Consider the following 27,344-nt stretch of genomic DNA (forward strand, 5'->3'; position numbering starts at 1 on the left):
CAGAACACATACTCATTGAAGAATCGTCTTTAAAAAGCGTCGCAAAAAAATCATTATACATACTTGAAACGATATTTTCCCCCATCCCTATTTTTTACCTTCATAGTGTTTCAAACTTTCTTGTGGCAGCGATAGAAGAAGAAAAGACTTGATTATCCCAAGGGGAAATCACACTTTTACACTCAGCCTGTGTGTAATGTAACAACAAACATACACAAACAGGACCTTGAATGCCAGAATAAGGGGGCTGCCCATTAAAGGCGTCCCGAGCAGTTGGGGGGTAGGTGCCTTGCTCAAGGGCACCTTAGCAGTGCCCAGAAGGTGAACTGGGAAAGAGGCAGTGATGTTTCCCGTTTACTGTACGGGACATCTCAAAACGGACTGATGAGTCTTATCACTGGTTACATGATTATCCATCGCAGGGTGACGTTGGGTTTCTCCAAAAGTTGAATTGGTCTCAACTTTTTGCCGCAGGCATTAAAAAAAAAAAGGAAAGACCTGTGTTATTGCTGGACTGTCTGACGACAGACACAGTGTGTGTGAATGCATGCTCAGCCAGCCAGTGGCCCACTAGAGCATTGGCATTATGCATGGGCGTAGTATGTTTTCCTTTATCAAACTGCCTGACATGACACCAGGCTGCTGCAGTATAACAATACAGACCAATACACACACAAGGCTGCTTTCTTGTAACTCAACATTTCTCCGTTCTTGGCTGAGCTGGACGATGTAGCGCTACATAAATTAACCAGCAGCTAGTGACAATTTAGCTAGCAGCTTAATACTGACAAAACGCCACAGTGAATCACAGCCTGCATGCATGTTTAAAATAAAGAAGAAAAAAAAATTGAAAATCGAATACCACCCAACCAACGAATAGTTGAATATTCAAGTCCAGCCCTTAAATAAACATTATGTATCTGCACGTAGCTGCCTCCTCAAAACATAACTACATTGTGGGGCTAGAGATGCCATGTGGTGACCACAGGACTGTGGTTTCTCAGTTTGGGAATGGCCTCCAGGCTGCACCATGAGTATCTCTCAGAACCAGTGGTCTGGCCTGCTCAGACCTCAGCAAGGGATAAGGATAGGATGGATAGGGGGCTGCAGATTAGTGTGTTTTTAAACGTATCAGACATCTTAGTTAACATAAGGGGGTTTCATAAAGAATCTGGGGTGATACCAAATAAACCTGCTTAAATGAGCCCATATTGCGTCCACAGATTAACTTAATCTGTGGACAGGCTTCATCAGGGGATTCTGCATAACTGCTTGGTATGTTTGGCCTGGAGGTTAGGTTTGTCAATTGTGTTCACTCTGATAGGTATAGTACTTGGTGTTGTGTTTGTTGAGTCACTTTCACACAGACTTTAAAGCAATGGGTCTAGAAATCAGATCAGCATGAGACAGGTTGGCTGCTCTATGAGGTGTGTCTGCTGCTCCAAATGAAACAGACACAACAAAGTGGAAAAGTCCTCTCACACTGATGTTAAACACTGCTGCCAGCAAATGTCAGTTTACTGTCAGTGTCAGAGTGTTACTCAAAGCAAGGTGAGACTTGCTGATGATGATAGCCCATGTCTCATTCCAGTGCAAGAGTCTCCTCCTCCTCTCCGGAAAAGTCATTTTTTTTCCTGTTGTGAAGAGGGTGTTGGAAGAGGCTTTCTTTGCTTTTGCTAAGATCATGAATCATGGTGGAAGTGATTTATATATTTTCATCATCCATCTGCCTTGTTAATTAATGCTTTGCTCAGTTTGTTTTGGAAGATCAGAATGCAGCAGAGGTTGACATTGTTGTTCATGTTCTATTATTTGTTAAAATTATTTCTAGTAAAATTCTTCATCAAGAACTTTTTTAAATAACCTGAAAATCATTTAATCTGCATTATGTCCATTTAAGCCAAGTCACATCTTGTAAAATGGTGCTGCTAGTTGCAACATCAGTGGTCCTCTCTCTACTTTGTGGATTAATGAATGCTGCTTGTCAGGCTCCTAGTGGAAATGTCTACATTTTCAGCAGTAGACATTGCAGGGTGTGGTGTAACTATTGCAAACTGCTCGGTAGCCACATAGAAAAGTGGTGCTGCGACCCAGACCACTTCCCACTGAGACTGTTTTTCCATACACATGTGCTGGCTTGGCTCGACTCAGTTTGACTCGGTGTGTCAGCCCAGCGTGGCAGAGATTTGAATTTTTATTAGAACAGGACTATCCGCTTGAAAGTGTGTCTACAGTGGCTTAGGCTCTATAGGTAACTCTGTGTGTATTTTAAAACATTAGTATTTTGAAAGTATTTCTCATGTCATAAACCACTGAGAGTGAATCTTGTGTATATTATCATACCGTCAGTGATGTCTCTGTGTTTTTGTTTTGGCGCTCTGCATAGATCTGACCCCTGCCCGCCTGCTCTTATCCCCAGCTCTCTGGAGCTCTGTGCGCCATGGTTGTGCAGCAGGCTGATCCATGGCTGTAGTGGTCAAAGGAGCGGCTGTTAAATGGTGGATAACACGTTTAATTTCCTATACATTCTTAACAATAAAAAAACGCTCGATGGTGTTTTAAGCCCCCAACGTCTCCTTCCAGGCAGCGCTGCGACCACTAACTTCAAGGCACCTAACCCTAGCCTTAACCCTAACCCTAACCCTAACTCTAATCATGCATAGTCATACACTTACAATAAGCAGTGAAATGAATTCCTGACTCCACTCCAACTGTGCTATCATATAACTAATAGCATAATAAGTTAAGTTTAAAACATGAATAAATAAGACTACCACCCAGACTACCCCTACTCATAAATATAATAAAACCTTGTACTACTAAAGTGCTCACTAAAAGTAGATCCAGGGTTTAAAGTACAAGGTGCATTGTGCAGTTCATGAGGGAAGTGCATGTCATGTTTTGATTCAGGAGCCTAACAGCGTGTGGATAAAAACTCTTCCTGAATCTTTCTGTATTAGCCATGATGCTCCTGAATCACTTGCCTGATTTCAGCAGCTGAAATAGGCAGCTGCCGTGGTAGGAGGTGTCTTTTAAAATCTTGACAGCCCTACTCCAACATCTCTTCTGATGGAGTTCGTCCAGGGATGAGAGAGCTGAACCGTAACAACGCTCAGCAGCACGGATCACTCTTCGGAGGGCCTTCCTGTTCTTCTCACAGCTGTTGCCATACCACGCTGCCATACTCTGCGTTAGGATACTCTCCACAGTGGCAGAGTAAAAAGATCTTAAAATGGCTGGGGAGGCTCCATACTTTCTCAGCTGCCTTAGATGGTACAAGCGCTGATTAGCTTTCCTGGCAATAGTCTGGGTGTGAGATGGACCCCAGCACTACTGTATCATCTGCAAATTTTATGATGGAGTTGGAACTGTGCATGGCTGCACAGTCATACTTGTACAGGGAGTACAGCAGTGGGCTAAGCACACACCCTTGTGGAGCTCCAGTGTTTAGGGAGATGGAGCTGGAGATGTGTTCACCGATTCTCACAGCCTGGGATCTGCCTGTGAGGAAGTCCAAGACCCATGCACATAGACCACTGCTCAGACCCAAGTCACCCAGCTTGTCTCGAAGGGGATTTTGTATTAAAAGCTGAGCTATAGTCAATAAACAGCAGTCTCATGTAGTTCCCATTCCTCTTGTCAACATGGCTGAGGGTGGAGTGCAACACACAGAGACTTTTAAAAACCTCTTTATCTCTGGTCTCCAGCACAAGCATGAGTTGAGTGAACATGAGTTGAGAACATTTGAGGGGGGGAAAGGGGGCTTGCTGGGTCGGGCGCACTTTGGCCATACTCCAGAGAAGGCATAACTCTGGCACGGCTCCGTGCGCTAAAACTTATAAAGGAAACGTAATTCAGTGCAGCATGGTTTGGCTCGGCTCTGCCAAAAGTGTCACTGGAAAAAAAAACAATATCTTCATCATTCATTCAGTTCAGAAAAAAAGTTGACCCTTTGCTTTGTTTGAGTTAGAAGTAGAAACTTTACAATGTTGTTCCAAACAGACAATATGTTGCTCTCTATGGTTCGTGTGATGGAAGAGATCATGGTACATGAAAAGTGTGGGGGATTAATAAATGGACAGTCTGGTTAGCCCCTTGAGGAAGTAAAAGCAAAAACAGCAAATTGCAGTATTTCCCTCCAGATGTGACCATGTGGGATGTGATGACGTTTGTAATCGGTACTTTAGTAAGTTTAAGTCTATAAGTAGTGCATCAATTAGTGTGCTGTTGTGGGTTTGCCAGAAGGATGTGGTCATCTCAGAAAGTGGCTGCTAATCATAGATCCATTCCCAGGAGGATTGTAAATCACTCGCAGGCCATTTGTTCCCTGGGACTCAATGTTCCTGATGACAAAGAGTCAGACTCCAGCTTGCCAGCCACACATTACTAGAGCAGGTATCTTGTAAAGAAACTCACTGAGACACCCTCTTTGTGTTTTTTTTTTTTTTTACATTCAGGTAAACCTAACTATCGAGTATTTTTCTTTTGTGTCTCCTTTGTCTGTCTGATGGTACATGAAACGCACAAACAAACAAGTGATGTAATAACAAACACAATCAACCCCGCTTATCTCCACACCCTCAGAGAGACAAGGTGACTTTCCTGGAGCAAGGCAGCTGGAATGCTCGCAGCAAGCCAAACAATATAATCATATCAAGTCATTTAGTCGTCCTCTGATCTTCTTTTTTTTGTCTGCATTATCACATGACTTCCACGAACGAGACAGAGGAATGAAGAGCAGGGGCCACTAACCCATTTCACTGATTACATCCTCTTTAAAATGTAAAGTCACCTACATTCATCTTGGGCTTCCCGGACAAGCAGAGCAGGGTGCAGAATCTCAATCCCTGCCTGACCAATTTTCATAAAATTTAGTCACTCACTCTGGCTTTTCAGCAGCCTGAAGCTTTTTTCAGTTTAGTTCCATATTCCTCTTTCTAATGCCCCCTCCTTGAAGATGCTCCCGACCATAAGAATATTAGACCCAAGCAGGGTTGAGTGCTTTTACTGGGCGGTCTACTGCTTATGATGTTGTAATTCTGTGTTGTCAAAACTGGGGGAGGCTGTGAAAAAGGTGAAAGAAGTAGGTCATCCACAGGGTTCCCTTTCATATTGTGCCTGACTTTGAAAGGAAAATGCTGAAACAAGGATGTTTGGAGTGGAAGAGCTTTAGTCTTTGTTGATATCTTCAACACCCCCCAACTACAAACAAGTTTTACTTTACCAAATTTGTCCAAAACCCTGAGAAAAAAGAAGACGACAAAGAAAAAAAAAAAAAAACACTTGTGCATGAAATATGACTACATTTTAGATTCAGGTATTCTAAGCTGGGTCGTGGCAGACTCTGTTTTTTTTCAGACTGATCTCATGAAGTGGCGTATGTATGATACGCCAATTTCTATGCCATTATTGGTGTGTTAGCAAGACGCATACTCGCTTTTTAGCGTGTTTATCAACGCCGTTTGGCCTCCATTGACTTACATGACCTTGCGATTGCACATGATGTTGCCAACTGCCGACACTGTATACAGCGTAGACATACACGGGGATAGCTCAAAATGCGTACAGATAACACGCCACTTGGCTTTAGGAAAGTGGCGTGTATGTTTACACAAAGTCATGATGTCATGTTGGGGTTTTTTTGCTATTCAAATGTATTAAAATGAGAGGATACCATGTTCTGCTCTGCTGTGGCTTTGTTGTTTGGTTTTGATTATTTGCTTGTTCGTTGCTGAGGTTTTGGCTTAGCAGCTGTGTGAAATTGCTTTCCCATCGGTTACAATATTTGAAATTGTTCATATTATTAAGAACATTACAGGTGTGCTGTCTCTTTTTCAAGTTAATATAGTTTCATTAGATTTCCACAATATGTGATTAAGTCTTCCCAGACATGTCTTTAACCATGGCAAGTGACTCTTATTTATCTCTCCTTCTCAATAATTCCCATCCTCCACCTTGTCCCGTACCCTGACCTCTCTCTCATTTAACCAGCCATCCTCTGCCTCTGTTCTCCCTTCCCCCTCCATCCATCCAAGACAGACTAAATTAATATACAGACTGAGAAAGAGCAAAGACGCAGAGAAACAGAAAGGTAAATTGGAGAGACAAAGAGGGGCAGCACAGGGGATGGCGATGAGGAAATGGATGGAGCTGGGGCTTGTGTGTGTGTGTGTGTGTGTGTGTGTGTGTGTGGAAGAGAAATAATGGATTGAAAAAGACAATGGACAGATCAGGGATGGAGGCCAGATGATACCCAGAGGGGTGCAGTTAAACACACATGACGCTGATCAATAAGGTATGCTTGCCCCATGAGAGTAGGCATTTCTCACCGTTACACACACAGACAGAAAGGGATGAAAGGACAATACACACCCCACCTCCCCACATACATTTACACTGTGACCCCATCACTGGTGGGCGAGGTAGCTGACAAATTGGAACCCATCCTCACTGTTTCCCTTTGCTTTTAAGCTACCGACCAATTAAGCGTTGAACAGAGAAACACAAGCATGTAAAAGCTCTCTAGACTGGCCAAAATGTCCAGGGTTTTAAAAGTTAGGGCCTTCTGCTGCTAAAATTAATTCTGGGAGAGATGTAGACAACCATTCTTTTAAGGCTGTTTTATGGTTCTGCGTCGAATCGATGGTGTACCCCTGCAGACCTCTACGCCGTAGCTTGACATGCACCTCTCGAAATATTAAACTACACGTCGCAGCGACACATGTCGCTCGGCCATGGCTTGGTGGCGTTGCATTTCCCCTGACTCATTTCCTGGTTCTCCTTCTCCATAAACAAAATGAAATCAAGGAGAGGGTTAACTTTTCCTGCTGATTTCCCAACTCGGTCAGAAAACACAGGGGAGACACTTTGTTTCTCTCACTATGACTCTAGAGTCGGTACTTGCTCCGAAGCTAATCACCGTCACTCTCTCACTTCTCCTTCACTCTACCACACACTCCCCACACACACACCCAGGGCCCGGTTCGTTCTGCTCTAGCCACGCCATGCCACATCGTGTTGACATGCGTTTCCACTACGGCCTCACAGCAGGGAAGGCAAATGTGGCTCTCTGAATATTTCAGGCAAGGAATCCCCCACACATGATCAAGGGGAGCAACGCAGGTAACCCCTTTTACTGCTCAACCATATTGTAATGGATAAATCAGTCAAGTTGTGCCAGTTGGTGGCTCTTCACGGCTTTGCTCAGCGTGTCTACCCTGGAAACACCCTATATGTGCAGCGCTGGCTTCGAGGAGGAGGAGGAATGGAAATCACAGGCTTGCTCTATCCCAGTATTTTGCCCACAACTACAATGGTGTCAGCATACAAGGAATTGTGTAATGCACACTCTACACAATTATGATATTGTTATTAGGGTGAGAAATATATTTAAAAACGACATTTCTTTTTACAAAGCAGAATATTTTGTACAGTTTTACAGAGTTCTATGCAGCAGAGATGAAACGCTGTGTGCTGTAGTGCAGAGTCTCAGGTCACACATGGCTATGTCAACATGTGTGACATTGTCAGGCCATGTGTGTGCACATGCAGATTAGCTCTTCTTTAGTTGTGACAGGCTTTGATTGTAGCTGTTGAGCTGGGAGAACATGCCCGACCAGAGAGGACTCGCTGGTGTGAAGAAGAATTAATGAAGACATTTGGGAATTGAAACAGCACTTGTGTGTGTGTGTGTGTGTGTGTGTGTGTGTTGGTCTCTAGTTTACTGCCAGCTTGTGCATCTGTTACCTGACTCCTTCAAAGCCCACAGATCCAGAGGAGTGGCAACCAGCCTGTGAAACCAAATACACTTTTTCTCAAGACACTTTACAGATAGAGTAGGTCTAGACCACACTCTATAATTTACAAAGACCAAACAATTCCAGTAATTCCCCCAAGAGCAAGCTTTCAGTGGCAAGAAAAAAAACTCCCTTTTAGGGGGAAACCTCTGGTGGTGAGGAAAACTTCCTTTTAGGGAGAAACCTCAGACAGACCCAGGCTCTTGGTAGGCGGTGTCTGATGGTGCCGGTTGGGGGTGTGATGAACAGTGGCAATAATAGTCACAATAAAGATAATGGAACTATGACTACAAATTGTAGTTGTAGTAGTTCATGGCGTAGCAGGGCACTGAAGGGCATAGCAGAACGCAGCAGGGTGTACGTCTGTCAGGAACACAGCCCTGCAGGATGTGTAAACACATCCGCAACACAGCATGAGGAGACGCGTACAATCTAAACTCACTGACACTGAACCTGTCAAATGCTGAATATAGCCTCAGTGTAAACAAAGTATTGCAAAAATGGATTGGAGTTTAAAGTCTTTGTGGATTCACTGTGTAATGTGTGTTTACATGTGTTTTTTTTTTTTGGTGTCAACATTTGTGTAGCATCAGCCGAGGTGATACATGGAGCTGCTGCTGTGAGTCTGGCTCTATCTGAGCTGACCAGCTGGGGGGACATAGTAATGACTAGTATTTAGGCTGCTGTCATGTCACTGTGCTGATAACGGTGTGTGGGAGAGACTGTGGAAATAGACTGTCAATCCTTCAATATGACTCCCTTAACCACTACAGCACCCTGAACGCACACACAGACACACACACACACACACACACACACACACACACACACACACACACACACACACACACACAGAGAGAGAGAGAGAGACAAGAGGGAGGAAGATAAAGTACAGAGGAGTTGTTGTGGAGCTTTAAACAAGCAATCCAAATACGCTCTACCCCTTGAGGGTTTCGGACAAAGAAGACAAACATGGTGTGGGACTGAACCACATCAACACAATGAAGTGCTGCTGTGAGAAGCCTGTCACTCCCTTTAATTGGGTCTTCCAGATTTGGGACTGTAAGATTAAAAAATCTTTTCATTGGATGCATGCATGTGGATTTCACAGGTTTTCCGCAGTTTTGTTTTGGATTTTGAAGTCCCATCAGAGACTGATTAAACATGGCCACATTTAAACAGGTTGTCTAACCCCCTCTTTATGGAGAAAACAACTGGTAGAAGGACTTTTCTGAATAAAATGCAGTATAGAAATAACAAAAGTTAAAAAGAAATGACAGCAAGAGGAAGAATGAAAGCAGTTATGTCAGTCAGGGTGTGGTTGTATTTGGTTGCTGAAGTGTATTGTATGTCAGCCAGAAACATACACACAGACACACACAAACAAATACAAATGTGCTTAGTGATTATCCTGGTGCAACCTGCAAGAGTGGGGGCGTACACTGAGCTGAGTGGCTCTGATCCTGCATGGGTAAGGAGGAGTGCATGCTGATGCTACAGTGTGTGAGAGAGAGAGAGAGGGTGTGAGGGAGTGAGTGTTTGTGTGTCAGTTATTCCTCTTTATTGATCTGTTAACAATGAGCTCATCTGTGACACTGTAGGGGACTACAGTGCAGTGACACTACTACTCGTGTGTGTCTGTGTTCTACACTCTACATTTTGTTAATGTCAAAACCATTAAGTGAGCAAAGTCTTGTCTGGCTCTGCAACATGGCGAATTCTAACTGCAAAGTGCAGAAATTCACCAAACATTACAAAATAGTTTCCACTTCAGTTACTGTCATATGTCTATAATGTTGACTATGAAAAAAACATAATTATACCCGCTGATACTCCATAAAAATTTGAACATTTGTGGTGATAATGTTTCACATCTTTCACGCTATTAACTGTTTAATTCGCAGGCTACTTCTGTCAAAGACGAGGGTGTGAAATGAATGAAAAATCCACTTAGAAAATACTTTCAGTCACCCTCTGTATATAACTACAGTATATTGTGCGCACCAAGCTTATTTCCCACTAGGGCTGAAACGATTCCTCGAATAACTCGAATAATTAGATTACAAAAACCACCAACGTTGTATTGCTGACGGACGGTGTTTCCACACGGATCATTATTATTGTCGCACACCAGACGCTGCTCAGTCTGCTGGCGACACATGCCAGAGCGTAAATAGTGCAGGGCTAAGAGAAGAGACAGGCTGGAGAAAACAACAGAAAGAGTCCAAAGTTTGGAATCAGTTCAAACGTAATTAAAACGAGAACTCTGTACAGTGTGTCTACTGAAAAACCGAACTAGCTTACCACAATAATAGCATGACGTCAGTGCTTCAGCATCTCAACAGAAAACATTTCTCATCCATTCCACGAAGCGGACCCGACAAAAGTAAATGACGGAGTTGTATGGACGATGAAACTACACCAAACACACCAGCTACCAAAAACAAAGACAAGAAAATACGTAGCAGTGACCACAATTTGCTCTAAAGAGCCAACTTGTTGACTATCCCTTCGGAGAAACCGCTGATTGTTGCGCACCACTCTCGCTCACTCTCTCTCTTCACGGAGAAACAGCTGATCAACGATCTACTAGTATAAGTGTAACAGAGCTGTGTGACATTGTAATTAAATATATAAATACAAATAGGTTTAGTATAACTAATATTTACATATACTTATATTTACATATAGGCCTATATACAGATCAGTCTCAGAATGAAACTTGTAGTTCTGAAAGTTAAGTTGCACAACTTAAGGTCATGTTTATGTATGTTTAATGTGTGCCTTTTTGCCATTTCTTATCCGATTAATCGATGGAATAATCGGTAGAATATTCGATTACTAAAATAATCGATAGCTGCAGCTCTATTTCCCACTGATAACTATGTATTATACATGTGAATATTTCTGTGCGTAGGTACTTTTCAAGTTTTGGGCGTACGCCATCTTCTGGTATGAAAGTCTTTTATACATGAGGCCCCAGCTGTTTTGTCAGATTCTGACTCCTGGAGCAGGTTAAAATATGTTTATCAAAATGTTTTGACTTCAGCAGGACAGACACATATTTGGCTGTTATCTTAATAAATAGTTCAAGTAGCCTATTTTAGACAGCCTAAATGACTTATCTAAGGGATCACACAAGAGCAAGATGTTAATAACACTTAGTTCCATGCAGGTTTACTGAATGCATCATTTACAGTGACTCATAGACCCTTTTCACAGCAGACATTTTGACTTGTCATAGTAGGAAAAGCACAGCTGAAATTGATAACCTTAACGATGTGTCCCAGTAAGCTATTTCAATGAGTCAGCATGCACAATACCAGGGCCTCTCCTAAGTGGAATGCAGCCATCATTAATGTTTTTTTTTTGTTTTATTTATTTTCTTTATCATTAGACATACAGAACAGAGAAACACAAATTTAATAAAAACAAAAACCCTCTCCCACCCCCCACCTTCTGCGGTCTCGAGGAAAATAAAACAAATAAACAAACAGAAATCACACCTTGCCTAGTCACTCTCTATTTCTTGTGGCGCTGAGATCATTAGGTCTGATATTTGTGCTGCTGCGCTTTTCCATAGGTTGATAGTTGATGATTTGGCTTTGTTAATCCTAGCTGTGGAGAGCTCAAGCATAACTATGTCTCCTATGGAGTTCTCCTATGGATACTTGCATTAGTTTAGCATACATCTTGGACATTAATCCTCTCAACTTCTGTAAGAGCTTTGTTGTCAGTCGCACATGCGCAGTAGCTAGGTAAGGATTACATGAGCTAGCTAGGTGTTTCTGCAACTTTGGCCTGTACAAGGCAGGATTAGCCGAGAGACTTCTTCAAAATGAGGGCGCACTTCCAACTTTGTGTGGAATACCTGCAGAACAGGGACATGTAAGTAGTTCTATACAATTTATTTTGTAGATTAGGGTGAATTTGTGTGTGTTGTAGCAGTGTTTTGCCATTGAGAACGAGCTAGCATGCTAACAGTCAGCCCCCCTAGGCCCCTCATCTCGGCTAGTTACGTAGAAAGCCGTGCAGATTTGGACCAGCTCACCCGGAGACTGAAGGCAGGACACATTCAGAAACCTGTATCTCACTCAAAACAGCATGGATTGGCCAGATCCCTTTGAACACTACTTAATATAGTTTCATAGTTGTCCTGGACAACTCGCTGTAGCGATGCGTGTATGGTGATGCCCAAATATGTACCACTAATGGCTGATGTCACATGCCTGTTATTCAATAAAAGAAGATTAGATTTATTCCAGTTAATTTTATAGCTGGAGATTGAGCCAAATTCGTAGAAGATCTTAAGAATTTTTGGAGTAGAGTACTCAAGATCAGAGATGTACAACAAAATATCATCTGCAAATAATGATATTGAGCTACTATTGGATTTAATCTGGACATTACAGATTTTATTTTGCCTTATGGTTTGGGCTAACAGTTCAAGAGAGATTGCAAACAGCATGGGGGAGAGCGGGCATCCCTGTTGCGAGCACCGCTCAATGGGAAATGGCTGAGAATGCAAGCCATTGTTGAGACTATGGCCGTGGGATTTGCATATAAAGTACGCACCACATCAATGAATTTGGCCCCCAAACCAAGCCTCTCCATTACTTGCCACAAGTAGTTCCACTCTAGGCGGTCGAAAGCCTTTTCTGCATCCACTGATAAAACTGCTGCCGTTGTTGGAAGGTTTTTTGCTTCTTCTCTTACATGACATAGTCTGCGTACATTGTCTGCAGCATGACGCTTTGGTATAAAACCTGATTGGTCGGGGTGGACTAGCTTCTCAATAAAGCGTTCTAAGCGGAGTGCCAAGACTTTGGAATAAAGCTTAATATCAGTCTCAATGAGGCTGATGGGTCTATAATTTGAGCACTCCGTAAGATCTTTGCCCTTTTTGGGTATAACAGAAATTACTGCAGTGTTGGTGGAAAGTACCCTTCTCTATGGCTGAAGTTAAAGCTCGTAAAATGGTAGGTCCTAATATGTCAAAATACTGTAGAAGAAGTTCTGATGGAATTCCATCCAAACCTGGCGTTTTCCCTTTTTTAACTGTTTTTAATGCTGATTTCCTCTAACGTTATAGGTTGACACAGTTCTTCTGCCTCCACTTGGTCAAAAAGAGGCAGGTTTAGTTCTTTTAGGAACTTCTGGCACTGTGTCGGATCTGGGTTGCAGGAGGACTCGTTCAACTTTGAATAGAAGGATTGAAAAGTGGCGCTGATATCCTTAGGATTTGTTGAGATACCTCGGTCTGTGCAGATGCTGTTGATAGTAGGATTCGCTTTGTTTTCATTTCAGAGCAAGCTATTTGCTTGATTTACAGCCATTAAAATAGTAATTTTGCCTCACTCTGTGCATTATGAACTCAGCTCTCCTTCTTAGCAGATCATTTAGCTCTGTTCGACTTGTGACTAGAAGAGTGTGTGTAGATTTAGAAAAGCAAGTCTTAAGAGACTGCTCTAAAGATTTACAATGTTCTTCCAACTCCGCAATCCTTGCCTCTCTTTTCCTCTTCAAGTTGATTGCGAAGGAGGATGTGAAATCTCTAATAAATCCTTTAGTTGCCTGCCAGGTAAATGCAGGGTCAGAAACTGAGTTGGTATTAATTGATATAAACTCAGCCAGTTTGGCTCTAAATTCTGCATCAAAAGATGTGTTCTGGAGAAGGGAAATATTAAATTGCCATCTCCTAGATCTTTCAACTAACCTATCACAATGGAATGTGGTTATCAGTGCATTGTGATCAGACAGAATTGCTGGTTCTATTGCTATCGTGTGGAACATTGCCTTAAGCTCACTGGAGCACAAAATACAGTCAATGCGGGAGTGGGTGAGGTGACGTGTGGAAAAGAAGGTGTAATCCTTGCTAGTAGGATTGTGCATCCTCCATATATCTGTAAGATGGTGGGATTCCACAACTGCTTTAAACATGTCTGATATATGTTTTTGGGCTTTTGTGTGATTGACCCTTGATCTATCCTGATTTAAAGGCATACGGTCCCCCTACAGGTTGTCTCATTGGAACTACAGCTCTCGCGCCCCGCCGCTTCGGTCCCCCTACAGGTTGTCTCATAGTATGCCTTTGAATATAGTACTGCATTCATGTCTCCCCCTATAATTAGTGAATATTAATGAGAAATGAGAGAAAGCAACTCATTGGTTAGGCGCGGGAAAAAACTTTCATCATATGTAGACGTGTGTGTGTGTGTATATATATATATATATATATATATATATATATATATATATATATATATACCGAAACAAAGGCTATTTTCCTACTCCTTATCGTGGTACATATATAAGATATCCTGCCTGATAGGTCTTTACTACTTTTGTTTACGGTGAGTGCGCATTTCCACGACAGCAACACAATGGAGCCCTTGGTTTTGGTGTTGTCACTAGATGAGGCAGCAACCTTGAAGTATTTGTTTTGTAGACGATTTACATCTCTTTTACTTAAATGTGACTCTTGTATAAGCGCCACATCTATGTTTTTCCTTCTTAAATAGTCCAGGAATTTAGCTTGTTTGATCGGCCCGTTTAGCCCCCTGATGTTAACTGAAAGGATTGAAAGCTCAGCCATCTTCAAAATTTACACGCATACATGTCTCGAGTACCCTACCGGAATTTGCTGATAAATTTGTAGCAAAGGGTGAACTGTTAGCTCTGAGCAAAGTGTGGCAAAAACATAAAAAATTAAATAAATCCCCTAACCCTCTGAGACCGCAGACCCCAACCCCTATCTGCAAGATACGTGGCCACATCAAACGCAACACGCGGAAACTCCAGCCCACAATTACCCCTCCTGTTTAAAGTCACAGGTACGTTAAAACAGGTCTGATAAACTTCTTCTGCTAAATATGAACAGTGTTACAAAACCCTAGAACTAGGTCGTAACCAGCTATCAAATTCTGAAATAAGCTATGTGAAAAACACACCAATCTAGTTGGAGTAACAAACAGAGTATAAGCTGAACAGACAGCATCCATCATGTTCTTTCAGTCTGGCTAAATGTTAACAAACATGAACTGTAAACTGAGTAGCAAGCATTCATTATGTTCTCACAGTCTGGTTAAATGTTCCTTCAAAGCTTGGCTCCAAAACTTACATACAGCGACCTCAAGTCAAACCTGGTACAGTAGCCCAGATACCGCTAGGCCACAGCCGCTGGGTCCCCCAGCCTCTGCCTCGCCGTCGGCTCCAGCATCAGCCGCGTAGTTCCCCCGCCATCTTCTGGTTCCGTTGTCGGCAACAGGCCGCGGTGCGGAGCAGCTTGTGTGGGTGTCGCATCGTCCTTCATATCCACCTCCCGATAGAAGATGCCCGCATCTGTGGCTGTAGTGGAGGTGAACTCTCTCCCTCTGTGGGTCATTCTCAGGGTGACCGGGTAGATAAGTGAGTTTGAGGTGCCTTTAGCTCGTGTTGTGTCTCTTCAATCTCCCGAGGCTGTTGGATCGTGAAAATGCCGCAGTCTGGTTGCGGTTGCATCGGATCACGTACCGTAATTTCCTGCATCTCAGGCTCTGCCCCGATGTGTTGCGGCAAACTCTCTCCTTCCGTGGATCACTCTCCGTGTGACCAGGTGGAAAAGCAGGTCCGGGGTGCTCCTTGCATGTATGTGTAGCTCCCGCTGCCGCTGGGCCATGAATGTGGCGTAGTCAGGTTGCATCAAAACAAGCACCGTAGTTGCCTTTGTCTCAGGCTCTGCCCTGATGTGTTGCAGCGAGGCATTACATTCCATTAGCGCTCCCTTTATTGCGTTGTAAACCACTGATTCAAGCACACTTAGTTGCTTTTCCAAGAACTGAGCGATCAAGTCCTCCATGTTTGGGATTGCGCTAGCATCGGTTGCTATGTTAGCCACCGCTGTATTAGCCACCGCCATGTTAGCAGATTTTATGTCCGATTATGTAGCTTAGACGACAACCTGTTTTCTCACGCTTACAAGCAATTCACAGAGTCACTATGATCGCAAATAAAACGATTTGGCGTCAAAGAAAAAGGAATAGACCTGGTTATTCAATGAAATGTGGAGGTGGGTGCGAGAGCCTTAGTCTTCTGCGACCATTGTGGTGCTGGTCACGTGATCTCTGCAACGCACGTTGCTCGGCTGTGGCTTGGTAGCGTTTCTGCTAGGGCTGTCCCAAATGATTATTTTTTAAACGATTAATCTAGCGATAATTTTTTCGATTAGTCGACTAATCTAACGATACATTTTTCGATTAATCTAACGATTAATTTTTCAATTAGCGATTGTTTTCCTATTGCTCAATTATTAACAATTTACACAAAACAAATTTCAATAAGGTTCAAATCTCTATTCATTAAAATTGTTTACCACTGCACTGTTCAAGTAAAATGAATTTGTAGTGCAACCTGAAGCCAGATGTAGGTTATCAATCCAACAACAAATAAAGTCACTTTCAGGAGGAATGCAAAAATAAAAACTTAAAGTAAACAGAGCAAGTGCAAAAAGAGGAGCCTGTATTTGCTTTTTTTAACAGTAGTAGGTAAAATAAGGAATAAGCTCTTGTTTAACATCCAAGCTTTTCTCCCTTTAATCTTACAGTAAAAAAGTGCAATTTTAGCAACATATGAAATCAGATGTATCAAATAAATCCAACATAAGGCAAGTTGCAGTGTCTAATATAACAGTCTGTAATCGATGATTACACGCATGATGATGGTAAACCAAATCAACGGACTAACGTACCATTGGGCTACTACTGGGAACACATTCCGTGTCACTATGTTGATAATCGCACATCCTTGGGAGTAAAGCTTAGATCGGGCACAAAAAAATCAAGCCCGACCCAGCCCGAGCCTGTGCACGTTGTGTCCGAGCCTGGCCCGGCCCAACACATTAACTGAAATTATGAGCCCGAGCCCGATTTTAACCCGACAATCTTTTAATACATGGGCCGTTATAACTGACGTTATAAAGGACTCGTGGGGTGGTATGACGTCACTGAACTGAGAGGTCGGACTGGCGCTGAGCTCCCGCTCCCATCGACCGTAATTTTAATTTTATCCACCACAGACATTTTTATATCTTGCTGACCGCTCTAAGGTTCCTAACGATGTCAAGCAAGGAAAGTGGCTTGGTTCCGCCCGAAACTCCAAGTAAATCTCAAAGAATGACAAGGGGCCGAGCGAACGTCGAGGCGCAAGATGGCGGCTTCGGTGTAGGTAGCTACTCCTCACAGCTAGTTCAGGAAGTTACTGAGAGCATCGGCAAGTTATTAGAGGAGAAGCTGGACAAATTTAGGAACGCACTGGAAGTTATGACAACCCGGGTGGAAGGCAACAGTGAAAGACTGGACGAAGCTGAGGGCCGAGTGTCCACACTGGAGGACATGCTAGCTACCACCGAAAACAAGCTCCGGGAAGTTGAGAAGAAGTTACAAACTCTCACTGAAAAAGCAGACGACCTGGAGAACAGGACGAGACGGGACAATTTCAGGGTTGTTGGCTTAAAGGAAGGAACTGAAGGTGAGCAACCTGTTGCTTTCTTTGAACGCTGACTGCCGAAAATACTGAACTTGGATACTAAACGGGGCAGAATTAAGATCGACCGGGCGCACAGAGGGCTCGGACCCGCTCACGGCGATCGCTCCAGACCCGTCATCATCAAGCTGCACAACTCCGGGGAGAAACAGCAGATCATCACTGCACTGAGGGAGAGACGACAGCTGACATATGAGAGACATAAGTTGTACATTCAGCAGGATTTCTCAGCTGCAGTGAAGGAGAAGCGGCGCAACTTCAACAAGGTGTGTGAACGTCTGATCGGACTGAACATCTGCTTCTCCATGCGGTTCCCCGCCCTCCTAACCTTCACGTACAATGGAGAGAAACATGCTTTCCAGTCCCCCCCCCGAGCTGCGCAGGCATTTGTGGATGGGCTTCCGTGAACTGTGCAATGATTACCGCTGGGTAAATATATAGTATATTTTGTGACAAGATGTCACTCGGTAATTTTAGTTTGAACTGCTAAGTTAAGCTTAGTCTGATAAAAAAGGGATGTCTGTAATCTGCAGCTGTGGTTAGAGCATCATAACCCCTGAGGAGAATTATTATCTTTGGGCTCTAAAGGAGCTGCTACCCCGCGACCCGACCCGGATAAGCGGATGAAGATGGATGGATGGATGGATGGGCTCTAAAGGGATGTGAATCTATCTGGGTCATGGGGGCGGGAGTTTCTTGAAGAGATTGAGGCTGTTGCTCTTCTTTGGTGTTACCTGCGCTTTCAGCGTCATACAACCACCTGTAACTGTTACACAAACCTGGTTATTATGGATGTGTTTTTTGTTTTTTCTTAGGCCTGTTGAGGCCTTTTTCTGTGTTCAATGCCCATCGTTCAGAAGCAAATTCTTTTGTTCGCAGTGCTCTGTTTGTAATTGTAAGACTACCTCCTCACCACCATTATACCCTGCCGAATATATATGTATTTTTTCATTGCTCAGGACCCCAAACCTTATTTGGCCTGTGCATTATTGCCGTATCTTATTTTCGTATAACAACCATGAGTGACATTAAGATTATTTCCTTAAATGTCAAGGGGGTCGGCCATGTTGTAAAAAGGCAGAAGATTATTTCTTTATTAAAGAGGGAGAATGCACAAATCGCCCTTCTACAAGAAACGCATCTGACAGATTTGGAACACATTAAATTAAGGAGACGCTGGATAGGCCAGGTGTTCTATTCATCCTTCAATTCACGTAGTAGAGGAGTAGCCATTCTCATTCATAAGAAGTTACCGTTTACTCTGGACGAGGTTGTTAAGGATGATGAGGGACGATTTGTTATCTCAGGTTTCCTTTATGGGGAGCGTATCCTCATCGGTTCTGTCTATGGCCCTAACGCATTCGAGCCCTCTTTCTTTTCTGGACTGCTTGCAGCGGCATCCTCACGTTTAACCCCCTTCACAGTATTTGGAGGAGACTTTAACTGTATTCAGGATGCTTGTGTTGACCAATCTCCATCAAAACCTGCTTTTATGTCAACAAAACCCGCAAGGCTGAAGGAGCTGTGTGCGGATTTGGGTCTCTTCGATGTCTGGAGAATTATAAACCCAACAGCAAAAGACTACACTTTTTACTCCCATCCCCACCAATCTCTATCAAGAATCTAGTTTCTAGTGTCTAGAGAGGTAGTGGATAGAGGCAAGGCATGCTCAATTGGAATATGTACATTGTCTGATCATAACCCGGTATCTATGACTACACCCCCCCCTATCTCGATCCCTCCATGCGCCACTGGAGATTTAATTCCTCACTTTTAAGTAGCCCCCCATTTTTGGATTTTCTGGAGAAGCAATGGGAACTTTTTATGGCAACAAATAACACACCAGGTATAAATCCTTCCCTGTTATGGGAAACGGCTAAGGCGTTCATAAGGGGGTCCATTATATCTTACACAGCAGCTCATAAAAGTGATACAATCAGGAAGCAATTGGAATTAGAACATTCGATCCAGGATTTAGAGAACAAGTTTAAAGGGTCTCCATCTAAACAGAATCTTAAAAACTTAGAAGAAGCAAGATCGGCGCTTAATCAACTCTTAACAAGCAAAGCAGAGGCTTCTATCCTTTTTGCCAGACAGAGGCTATATGAACACAGCAATAAGCCTGGCCGCCTATTCATTTAATATCATCACTTAAAGATAGTAATGGAGACAAAGCTCATGAATCAAAAAAAATTAACAATATTATGAGACAGTTCTACAACAAGTTATATTCCACCGAATGCAATACATCGGATGATCTAAGAAAATCCTTCCTGGATCAAATCAGTCTCCCCTCTCTTACAGAAGAACAGTGGGAGTTCCTGAATAGGCTGGTTACCAGGGAAGAGGTCCTGGATGCTATTTGCACACTTCAAAGTGGGAAACCACCAGGGCCTTATAAATGACGATCAGACTTTATCAGGGGAAGGTTCTCGTACTCTAATGTGAGGAGACTTCTTAATGTGGTACAGTACTCCTTGGAGATGTGGCACCGGGCACTAGCTATATCATTGGACGCGGAAAAGACGTTCGATAGAGTGGAGTGGAGGTTCATGTGGGATGTCTTGAGCAGGTTTGGATTAGGAGAGGGGTTTATAAATTGGATACAACTTATTTATCATTCACCAGAGGCCTGTGTCTTGACCATTGGCATGCGCTCTTCTCCCTTCCCGCTCGGTAGAGGGACAAGACAGGGCTGCCCGCTCTCCCCCCTCCTTTTTGCCCTCTCTTTGGAGCCACTGGCGGAACGCATTAGGAATAGTAAGGAAATATCATGGCGTTACTTTAGGCAAGACCACTCACAAGATAGCATTATATGCTGATGACGTTTTACTTTTTTTTTCAAGCCTGAGGTATCGGTCCCAACTACTATGTCAATTATCAACTCATTTGGTTCCATATCTGGCTATAAAGTAAATTACACAAAATCTGAGGCCATGCCCCTGGGGAATTACGATAGCACATGCTCAGATACGAATTTCCAGTTCAGATGGGCCACTTCAGGCTTTGTTTATCTCGGTATTAAAGTGTCACCTAATGTTGAGGACCTGAGGAGACTTAATTTTGTGTCTATAATCAGAACAGTTAAGAATGACCTTGAGAGATGGCATGACCTTCCCCTCTCCTGGATGGGCAGAATCAGTCTCATAAAGATGAACATACTCCCCAGGTTGCTTTACCCTATGCAGATGTTACCATTATGGTTACCAAAGACGGTTATTTTGGATCTAGAACGGGCCTTTTCACGATTTATTTGTGAAAAAGCAAAAGAAGTCTTGTGTATAAAAGACCCAGAATCAGAATTATGACTTTAAAACTGCCACTGGAACGAGGGGGCTTATCCCTACCCAATCTGTTATGTTCTGTAATATTATAACTGGGCCTGCCACACCCGAATAGTCTGGGACTGGCTCCAGTCTCATTTAAAATCTGAAGCGGGTATTGATGAATGGTTCTCCTCTCCCTACTCCCTTCTGAGCAAACTCACAAATTACGGAAAAAAGAGGTCGCCAGACATTAAGCGTAACCCTATTATTTACAACACTATCAGAGTCTGGCGAGACATTACAAAGCATTCTGGGGAAAACGCTTCATCCCTTGCATTAACACCTGTGACTAGGAATGATGAGTTCGCCCCAGGAATTAATAATAGTATGTTTGATAGTTGGCATAAGAAAGGCATCAGGCTTATTTCGGATGTATACCAGGGTAATACACTGATGTCCTTTCAACAACTTCAACAAAAATACAACATTGCATCTGAACACTTCTACGGGTATCTTCAACTTCATAGCTTTGTTCTGTCAAAAAATCTCCACACAGGCACTCCCTCTCTTGGTGATATAGATTTATTTATACTGAATCGAAAAGACATAAGACATTTTCTCTCTCATTCCTATTCGCTGCTCTACTCCTTAGACCCATCAGATATAAGGAAGGTGATACAGAAGTGGGAACGCGATCTTGAGAGTGCACAGAGGTTATGTTATATTTCGATAACAATTAATAAAATCTATTTAAAAAAACAACAACTATGCAGTATAGCTTGAAGTTGTGAATACAATTTAAGTTACTTCTAAAAAGATAAATAAATAAAGGACTCGTGAGATATCTGAAACAATCTGGCCTGGTTACGCAATTATCGAAGATAGTGCTACAGATGGGGGAGACACGATTTAGCACAGTTTACCTCACACTCAGGTCAGTGCAGGACATATACCCAGAGCTACGGGAGAAACTGGAGAGGCATAGCTTTCTCCCCACCCAATTAGGCTAATAAAGTAATGATTAAAAAAACACAAATGCTTGATCAAGGGCCCGGCCTGGCCCGGCCCAGGGATAGTGGTAGGAAATATCGTACCGACCCGGCTCGTGGGTCAAGTTTGGGCTCGGGCAGAGAATCTAAACTCTACTTGGGAGGGAAAGGGAGCAGAGCAAAAAGGTGAGCAGAACTTACGGTGTTTGCTGCTGTTATCCTGACTCTGACTCCTGATGTATTTTACAAAGTCTACAGACTACCATGTTGTTGTTGGCATTAAGAGTAAAATACTCCCACACTTTAGAAGACCGTGTGCGAGCCTCTTTCTCAACTTGTTGTTGAACTCGCGAGGAATCCATACTTGTGGTGTTGATGGAGGCAGCTATGTTTATTTTTTCTACGTGTGACGCGTCGACACAAATTATTTCACTATTTCACTCTGAGATGGATGGTGTACTGAAACCAATTAAAAATGTTCAAACCGACATTAAAGAATGCAGCGGCCGCATTGCTGAGGCGGAACAATGCATATCCACGGCAGAGGATAAGATTAACAACAAAACAAAAAAAGTTGTGGAAAAACTTGAAAAGACAACAAAACTCGTAATAGTAAAGTAGAGGACTTGGAGGGGGGAAGCCGGTGCAATAACATCCACATACTGGGTATACCTGAGAGAGAGGAATGCTCCGACCCCTGCTCTTACATGGAGAAATTGATAGCGGGCATTCTGAAGATATCACCCCGTTCTGGATAGGGCTCACCGAATCACAACGTGCCAAAAACCCAACACTGCTCCGAGAACATTTATTGTGAAGTGCCTAAACTACAAAGGCAGAGAAAACATCCTTAGAGCCGCAAGGGCGAAGAAAGAGGTGATGTACAAAAACAGCAGAATGAGATTTCTCCCAAACTTATCAGCAGATGTTTATAAACAGCAAAGGCAGTATGACTGCAAGAGAAAGAAACTAGGTGGGTTAGGGTAACCCAAAGGAAGATATTGAAGGGTTTAGGGCTGCACGTATGTTCCAATTGGGCATGATCATGTTTGGGGTTAGGGACATTATCTCTCTGTTTATTATGGTACCAACTTTATTCATTAACCTTAATGTCTTTTTGCTTTATCCTCCATGGCAGTCTCAATGCATGATGAAACAATTAAAAGAGGAGGGTCACCAATCTGCAGAGCAAAAAGAAGGGATTTTATCATTTCAGCTTTCTTATTGTTACCCGCTGTAAAAAATGGCAGATATTTTAATTGAATGTATTTCACGGTACTGTAGAGGCCCAACCACTCTTAATTTGAATTTTCATATGAGAGGTACGGACTACGAAACCCTTTGAGTTGGCAGCTTTTCAGCTAGAAGGAAGCACAGGAAGCGCAAGTCCTGGCTTAAATCCTGAGGCACAGCTCCTCTCAAAACATTCATTATTCTCAGCCTGAAATTTGTGATGTACTACTTCAGTTTGGTCAGTAAATAACTGCTATTCCACACACATACACACACACACACACACACACACACACACACACACACACACACACACACACACACACACACACACACACACACATTGGTAGTTGTAACCAGCAGGAGACTGATGGGGGTTGGGAGAGTGTCTATTGTGTTTTTAATGTAGTTCTTATTCCCTTGTTTTGGAACAGAAGGCATAAGAGGTGGTCACACAGAACAAACTAACCCCTAACACACACACACACACACACACACACACACACCCCCTCCTTTTTTTCCCAGCCTCCCTGCCGTGCCACTGGGGGAGGAGGAAATGGATGCAGATGGGACCACTGGTGCATTTTGATTGCTCCACAACAGTTGGGATGACTCATAAATCAAGCCCATGACCTGTCTATCCCAGCTCCCAATCATCCTCCACACTCCCACCTCCTCCTTACACATCCTCTTGTCTTTACCTCTTGGTTGGTTGGTTGGTATTTTGGTTTGGACTGATTGCACTGGGAATTGACTGGGACAGTCATTACATGCAGATGGAGGGGTGAGGTGTGTGTGTGTGTGTGTGTGTGTGTGTGTGTGTGTGTGTGTTCGGGGGGGTCATGTGTATGAGTTTATCAGTGCCTGGGCATCTGTGTAACTAACGTTGTGTAATCTCATTGATCCCATTACCAACAATGTTGAAGCAGTGTCAAAAGGGCACTGGGTTGTGGTGCTAAATGTTGGACGGATAGCTTTGCACTTCAGTAGGGTTGGGTACCGAAACATGTACTTTTACCGGTACCGACCGAATCACGTCGGTATTACCGAGTATTGGTTCACGTAAAATCAAACGGTGCCAAATTTCGGTACCTGAGAGTAAGCGCAAGCTTATCTGTCCTCTCTGCATATTGACAAAGAGCAGAGGTCCGACACACACACGTGCGCGCTCAGAGGTGCGGACAGAGCAAACTACGCACAGTATGCCCAAGTGTGGTTACAGTTTTTCAAAACTTCACGCAGACACCATTCACTGTGATATACGATATTAATGGCAAGCCAAAAGCACTTTGCGGTGCTGTTCTTGACGTTACACTTCCTATGAGATAAGCAGGCACAACGGTGCTTTCTATGATCTGGGGACTGACTGACAGGCTGAGGTTGTAAGGCAAGGCAACTTTATTTCTACAGCACCTTTCAGCAACAAGGCAATTCAAAGTGCTTTACATGAAACATTAAAGAGCAATTAAAAACGGTCACGATGAAAATAAAACGTATAATAAAAAATATACAAATACAAGAATAAAAGTTACAGTGAGTAAGAAATTCATAATTCTATTTAATAGGTTGTAGGGACGGGTTTGGGAGAAGAGAGGGAGGGGTTGACTGTGAACATCATTCCATCACAAGTGAAAAAAGACTTCATCTGCAAACATGCTAGCATCTCTGTGAAGCTGTAGTCAGGCATAGCTGTTCTTTAAGGTGAATGCTAACGTCAGAATACTAACATGCTGATTTTTAGCAGGACACCATGGTCATTATCTTAGACTGGTGTGCTAGTTAGCACTGCAGTTATTACAATGTATCCTGTGGGGAATACACTGTTGCCAGTTTATTAGGACCACCTAACTAAAAGTAATTTCCAGCAATGTAATCTAGCAGTCCAGCAATAAATCCTTTATATAAAGGTTAATATATTCTGTTTTTGTTAATTGTTTTAGAGAGGTGCTGATTCAATTGTATGGTTTTGATTTTGGAGGAACTGTGTTGCATCATACGGAGATGTTTCTATTGGCCCACCCTCATGATATAAATGGGGTAAACCAGTAGACTTGACAATTCGCTGGCCCTGAAAAAAACAGAAAAGAGTAGTAGAGGTATAAACGGGGGCGGACTGGGACAAAATTTCAGCCCTGGCACTGTAGCCACACCAGCCCACATTACCATGCCCATGCAGCCCCACCCACGGACACGTGCATTCACTAATTACATTTGTGTACAGATGGTGAAATAATATAGGCAGTACCTTATGTAACAGATTTTTAAACATTTAATGTAACTGGCAAACAATGCTTACTACTTTTTAAAGAGCACATGTTTATAACAAATGTACACATATTGTCTGTTTATGCCGTTTGTATGCTGTTACTGTCATTCTCTACAGTATGTTCTTTGTTGTCACTGTCTGTCTGTTTGATTGTCCGTATTTCTCTGTTGACACTGTACATATTGTCTGTCTGTCTGTATCTTTTCATCTTTCATCGTCGTTTTATCTCTCTAACTCTGCAATTTTAAAATGTTGTTATGGCTGTCTGTGATTATACTTCAGGGTTTTTCCTTGCTCAGAATTGGCCTTTTGGAAATTTTGAGGATAAAATACTTTTATTTCTGCATTCTGATACATTTTTAGTCACCAATTTATGGTAAAAACATCTATATTTATGGCAAGGAAATCACAAAATTCTGGTGGCAGGTAACAATTTAAAATACAAAATATAATGGATTATTATTATATTCAGTAGTCCAGTAAGGGGGCTTTCGCATCTGGGACATGGACCGGAGACGACAACACTTGACCCCAAGGTCCAGTTGTTTAATCAGCATGAACAGGGCTTTATGGTCACTTTGTTCTCCCAAGTTGAAAAATGTAGGATTGACTTATAGAGGGTACTGCTAAATTGTACAATAACACAATCATGTTATGGATACAAAACATTGTGAAGTGTAATGTTTTCTACATTCTATTGATCAAAAAGTATCATTGATATTGAATATAGCCTACAGTGTAATGGACCACCACAGTTCATGCATACATGTGAACCACGGATTAATTGCAGAGTTTAACCTTCATAGTGTAAAACTAAACACTAACTGAATGGGGCACAGCAGAAAGACGGAGCAGAGCGACGCTGCTTGTTCAGGATTGTCATGTGTACTCCTATAGGCCTACACTTGGCATCAGGTATTAAAACCAACTGTACCAAAACACCGAATTAGACTACTATTTAACACAACAACAAGACCGGTATTGCATAATGATGCCGTCAGACGGCCGCGCGGACAGAAAGCAGTCAGAGCTCCGGCGCCCATCACTAGCGGCTTCTCGCTACACAGCCGGTCCCCCAGAGCAACATGATCACTGGGAGAGTCCGGTACAGCCTGAACCCTGCAAACAGAGATCTTGTTTGCAGGTGATCTGCTTGATTTTGACTGAACGTCCCAATTTGAGTAACTTCTGATTGGGTCGGTCGGCCCATCTTGGGCCCATCTTGGGACCAGGCCGTTGCTGACTGGCAAAATGCTTAATATTTATTATTATTTTTATTAATATAATTATTATTATTATAACCATAGTGAAATTGCGCAAGCGATAAAAACAGATCCTCTGCGCTGTCGGCCTGTAAAGACAGTTTATTTGTATATTAAAAAAAAAAATCTGACCGGCCCACATAAAAAAAAAATGGTCTGGCCCCTCTGGCATTTGAGTTGCCAGATGGCCAATCCGCCCCTGGGTATAAAACAAACGTATGTATGTACTGTAGACAGTCTTTATATCTTCACGTAAACATTTTGAGGTATTGTCACTTCTGTTCATTAATTTACTATTTAATGTCTGCTTATCATTTGTATCTGTAGTAAAATTCCATATATAATGTTTTTTTCATGGATAAATAGATTTGGTACTCGGTACACACATGTTTTATCCTCTCCCTCATTTAAGTGCAAGATGGTGATACATAAAAAGATGCCAATGACCTGAAGGGTTTACACCTGGTGTTATTGCTTTTCAGTGCTATTTGTACTTCATAGTTGTGACACTGATGAGGAAAATGTTTTGTCTTCCTTTCCTCTGTGTAAATAGCCACATCTCATCATTGAGTGACACCCTCTACTGCCATCGTTGCTCAAACCTGGGGACTCCACTTGTTGTACATAGCTGTGGCCAGGGAAAACCCTCATCTTGTCATTGGAGGAACACAGTGGATCAGGTCAGATTCTTTTTGTTCAGCTCTTTGTACCAAATACTGAAATATTTGGGGTGATATCAGTGAAAGTTGCAGAAATCCTGGCTGCCCCTCTGAACTGTGTGGTGTTGTGTTCCTGGCTGGATGAAAGTAAAGTCCTGGCTGCTGCCTGCCTTTCAAGGTCAGGTCACTCAGACCTCATTTAGATGTGAATGATGTTCCTTTGAGTGAATTCAGAGCAGATGTGTGTGCTTGTGAGTGTGCGTGTGGTGACCCATGTGCTAGAGCACAATGATAAATGAGACTGTTAGGGTGGAGGTGTGAGACTTGACTGGATTTCTTTACCATCGGACAAAT

General features: G+C 42.8%; 1 protein-coding gene across 5 annotated transcripts in view; it reads left to right on the top strand.

Annotated features, from left to right (window-relative positions):
• Positions 1 to 27,344, top strand: part of plxnb1b (plexin b1b) — a 182,275-nt gene that overhangs the window by 50,599 nt on the left and 104,332 nt on the right. For 4 of the 5 annotated variants that reach the window (XM_078249371.1, XM_078249370.1, XM_078249369.1 and 1 more), the window contains one exon: positions 26,885 to 27,011. The exons of the other annotated variant lie outside the window; for it this stretch is intronic. The gene's annotated coding sequence lies outside the window, so the exon portion shown is untranslated. The remainder of the gene's footprint in view (positions 1 to 26,884; positions 27,012 to 27,344) is intronic. 5 annotated transcript variants of the gene reach the window in all.

This window comes from Sander vitreus, chromosome 4, assembly GCF_031162955.1.
Source record: "Sander vitreus isolate 19-12246 chromosome 4, sanVit1, whole genome shotgun sequence".
In the NCBI taxonomy this organism is placed as follows: Eukaryota; Metazoa; Chordata; class Actinopteri; order Perciformes; family Percidae; genus Sander; species Sander vitreus.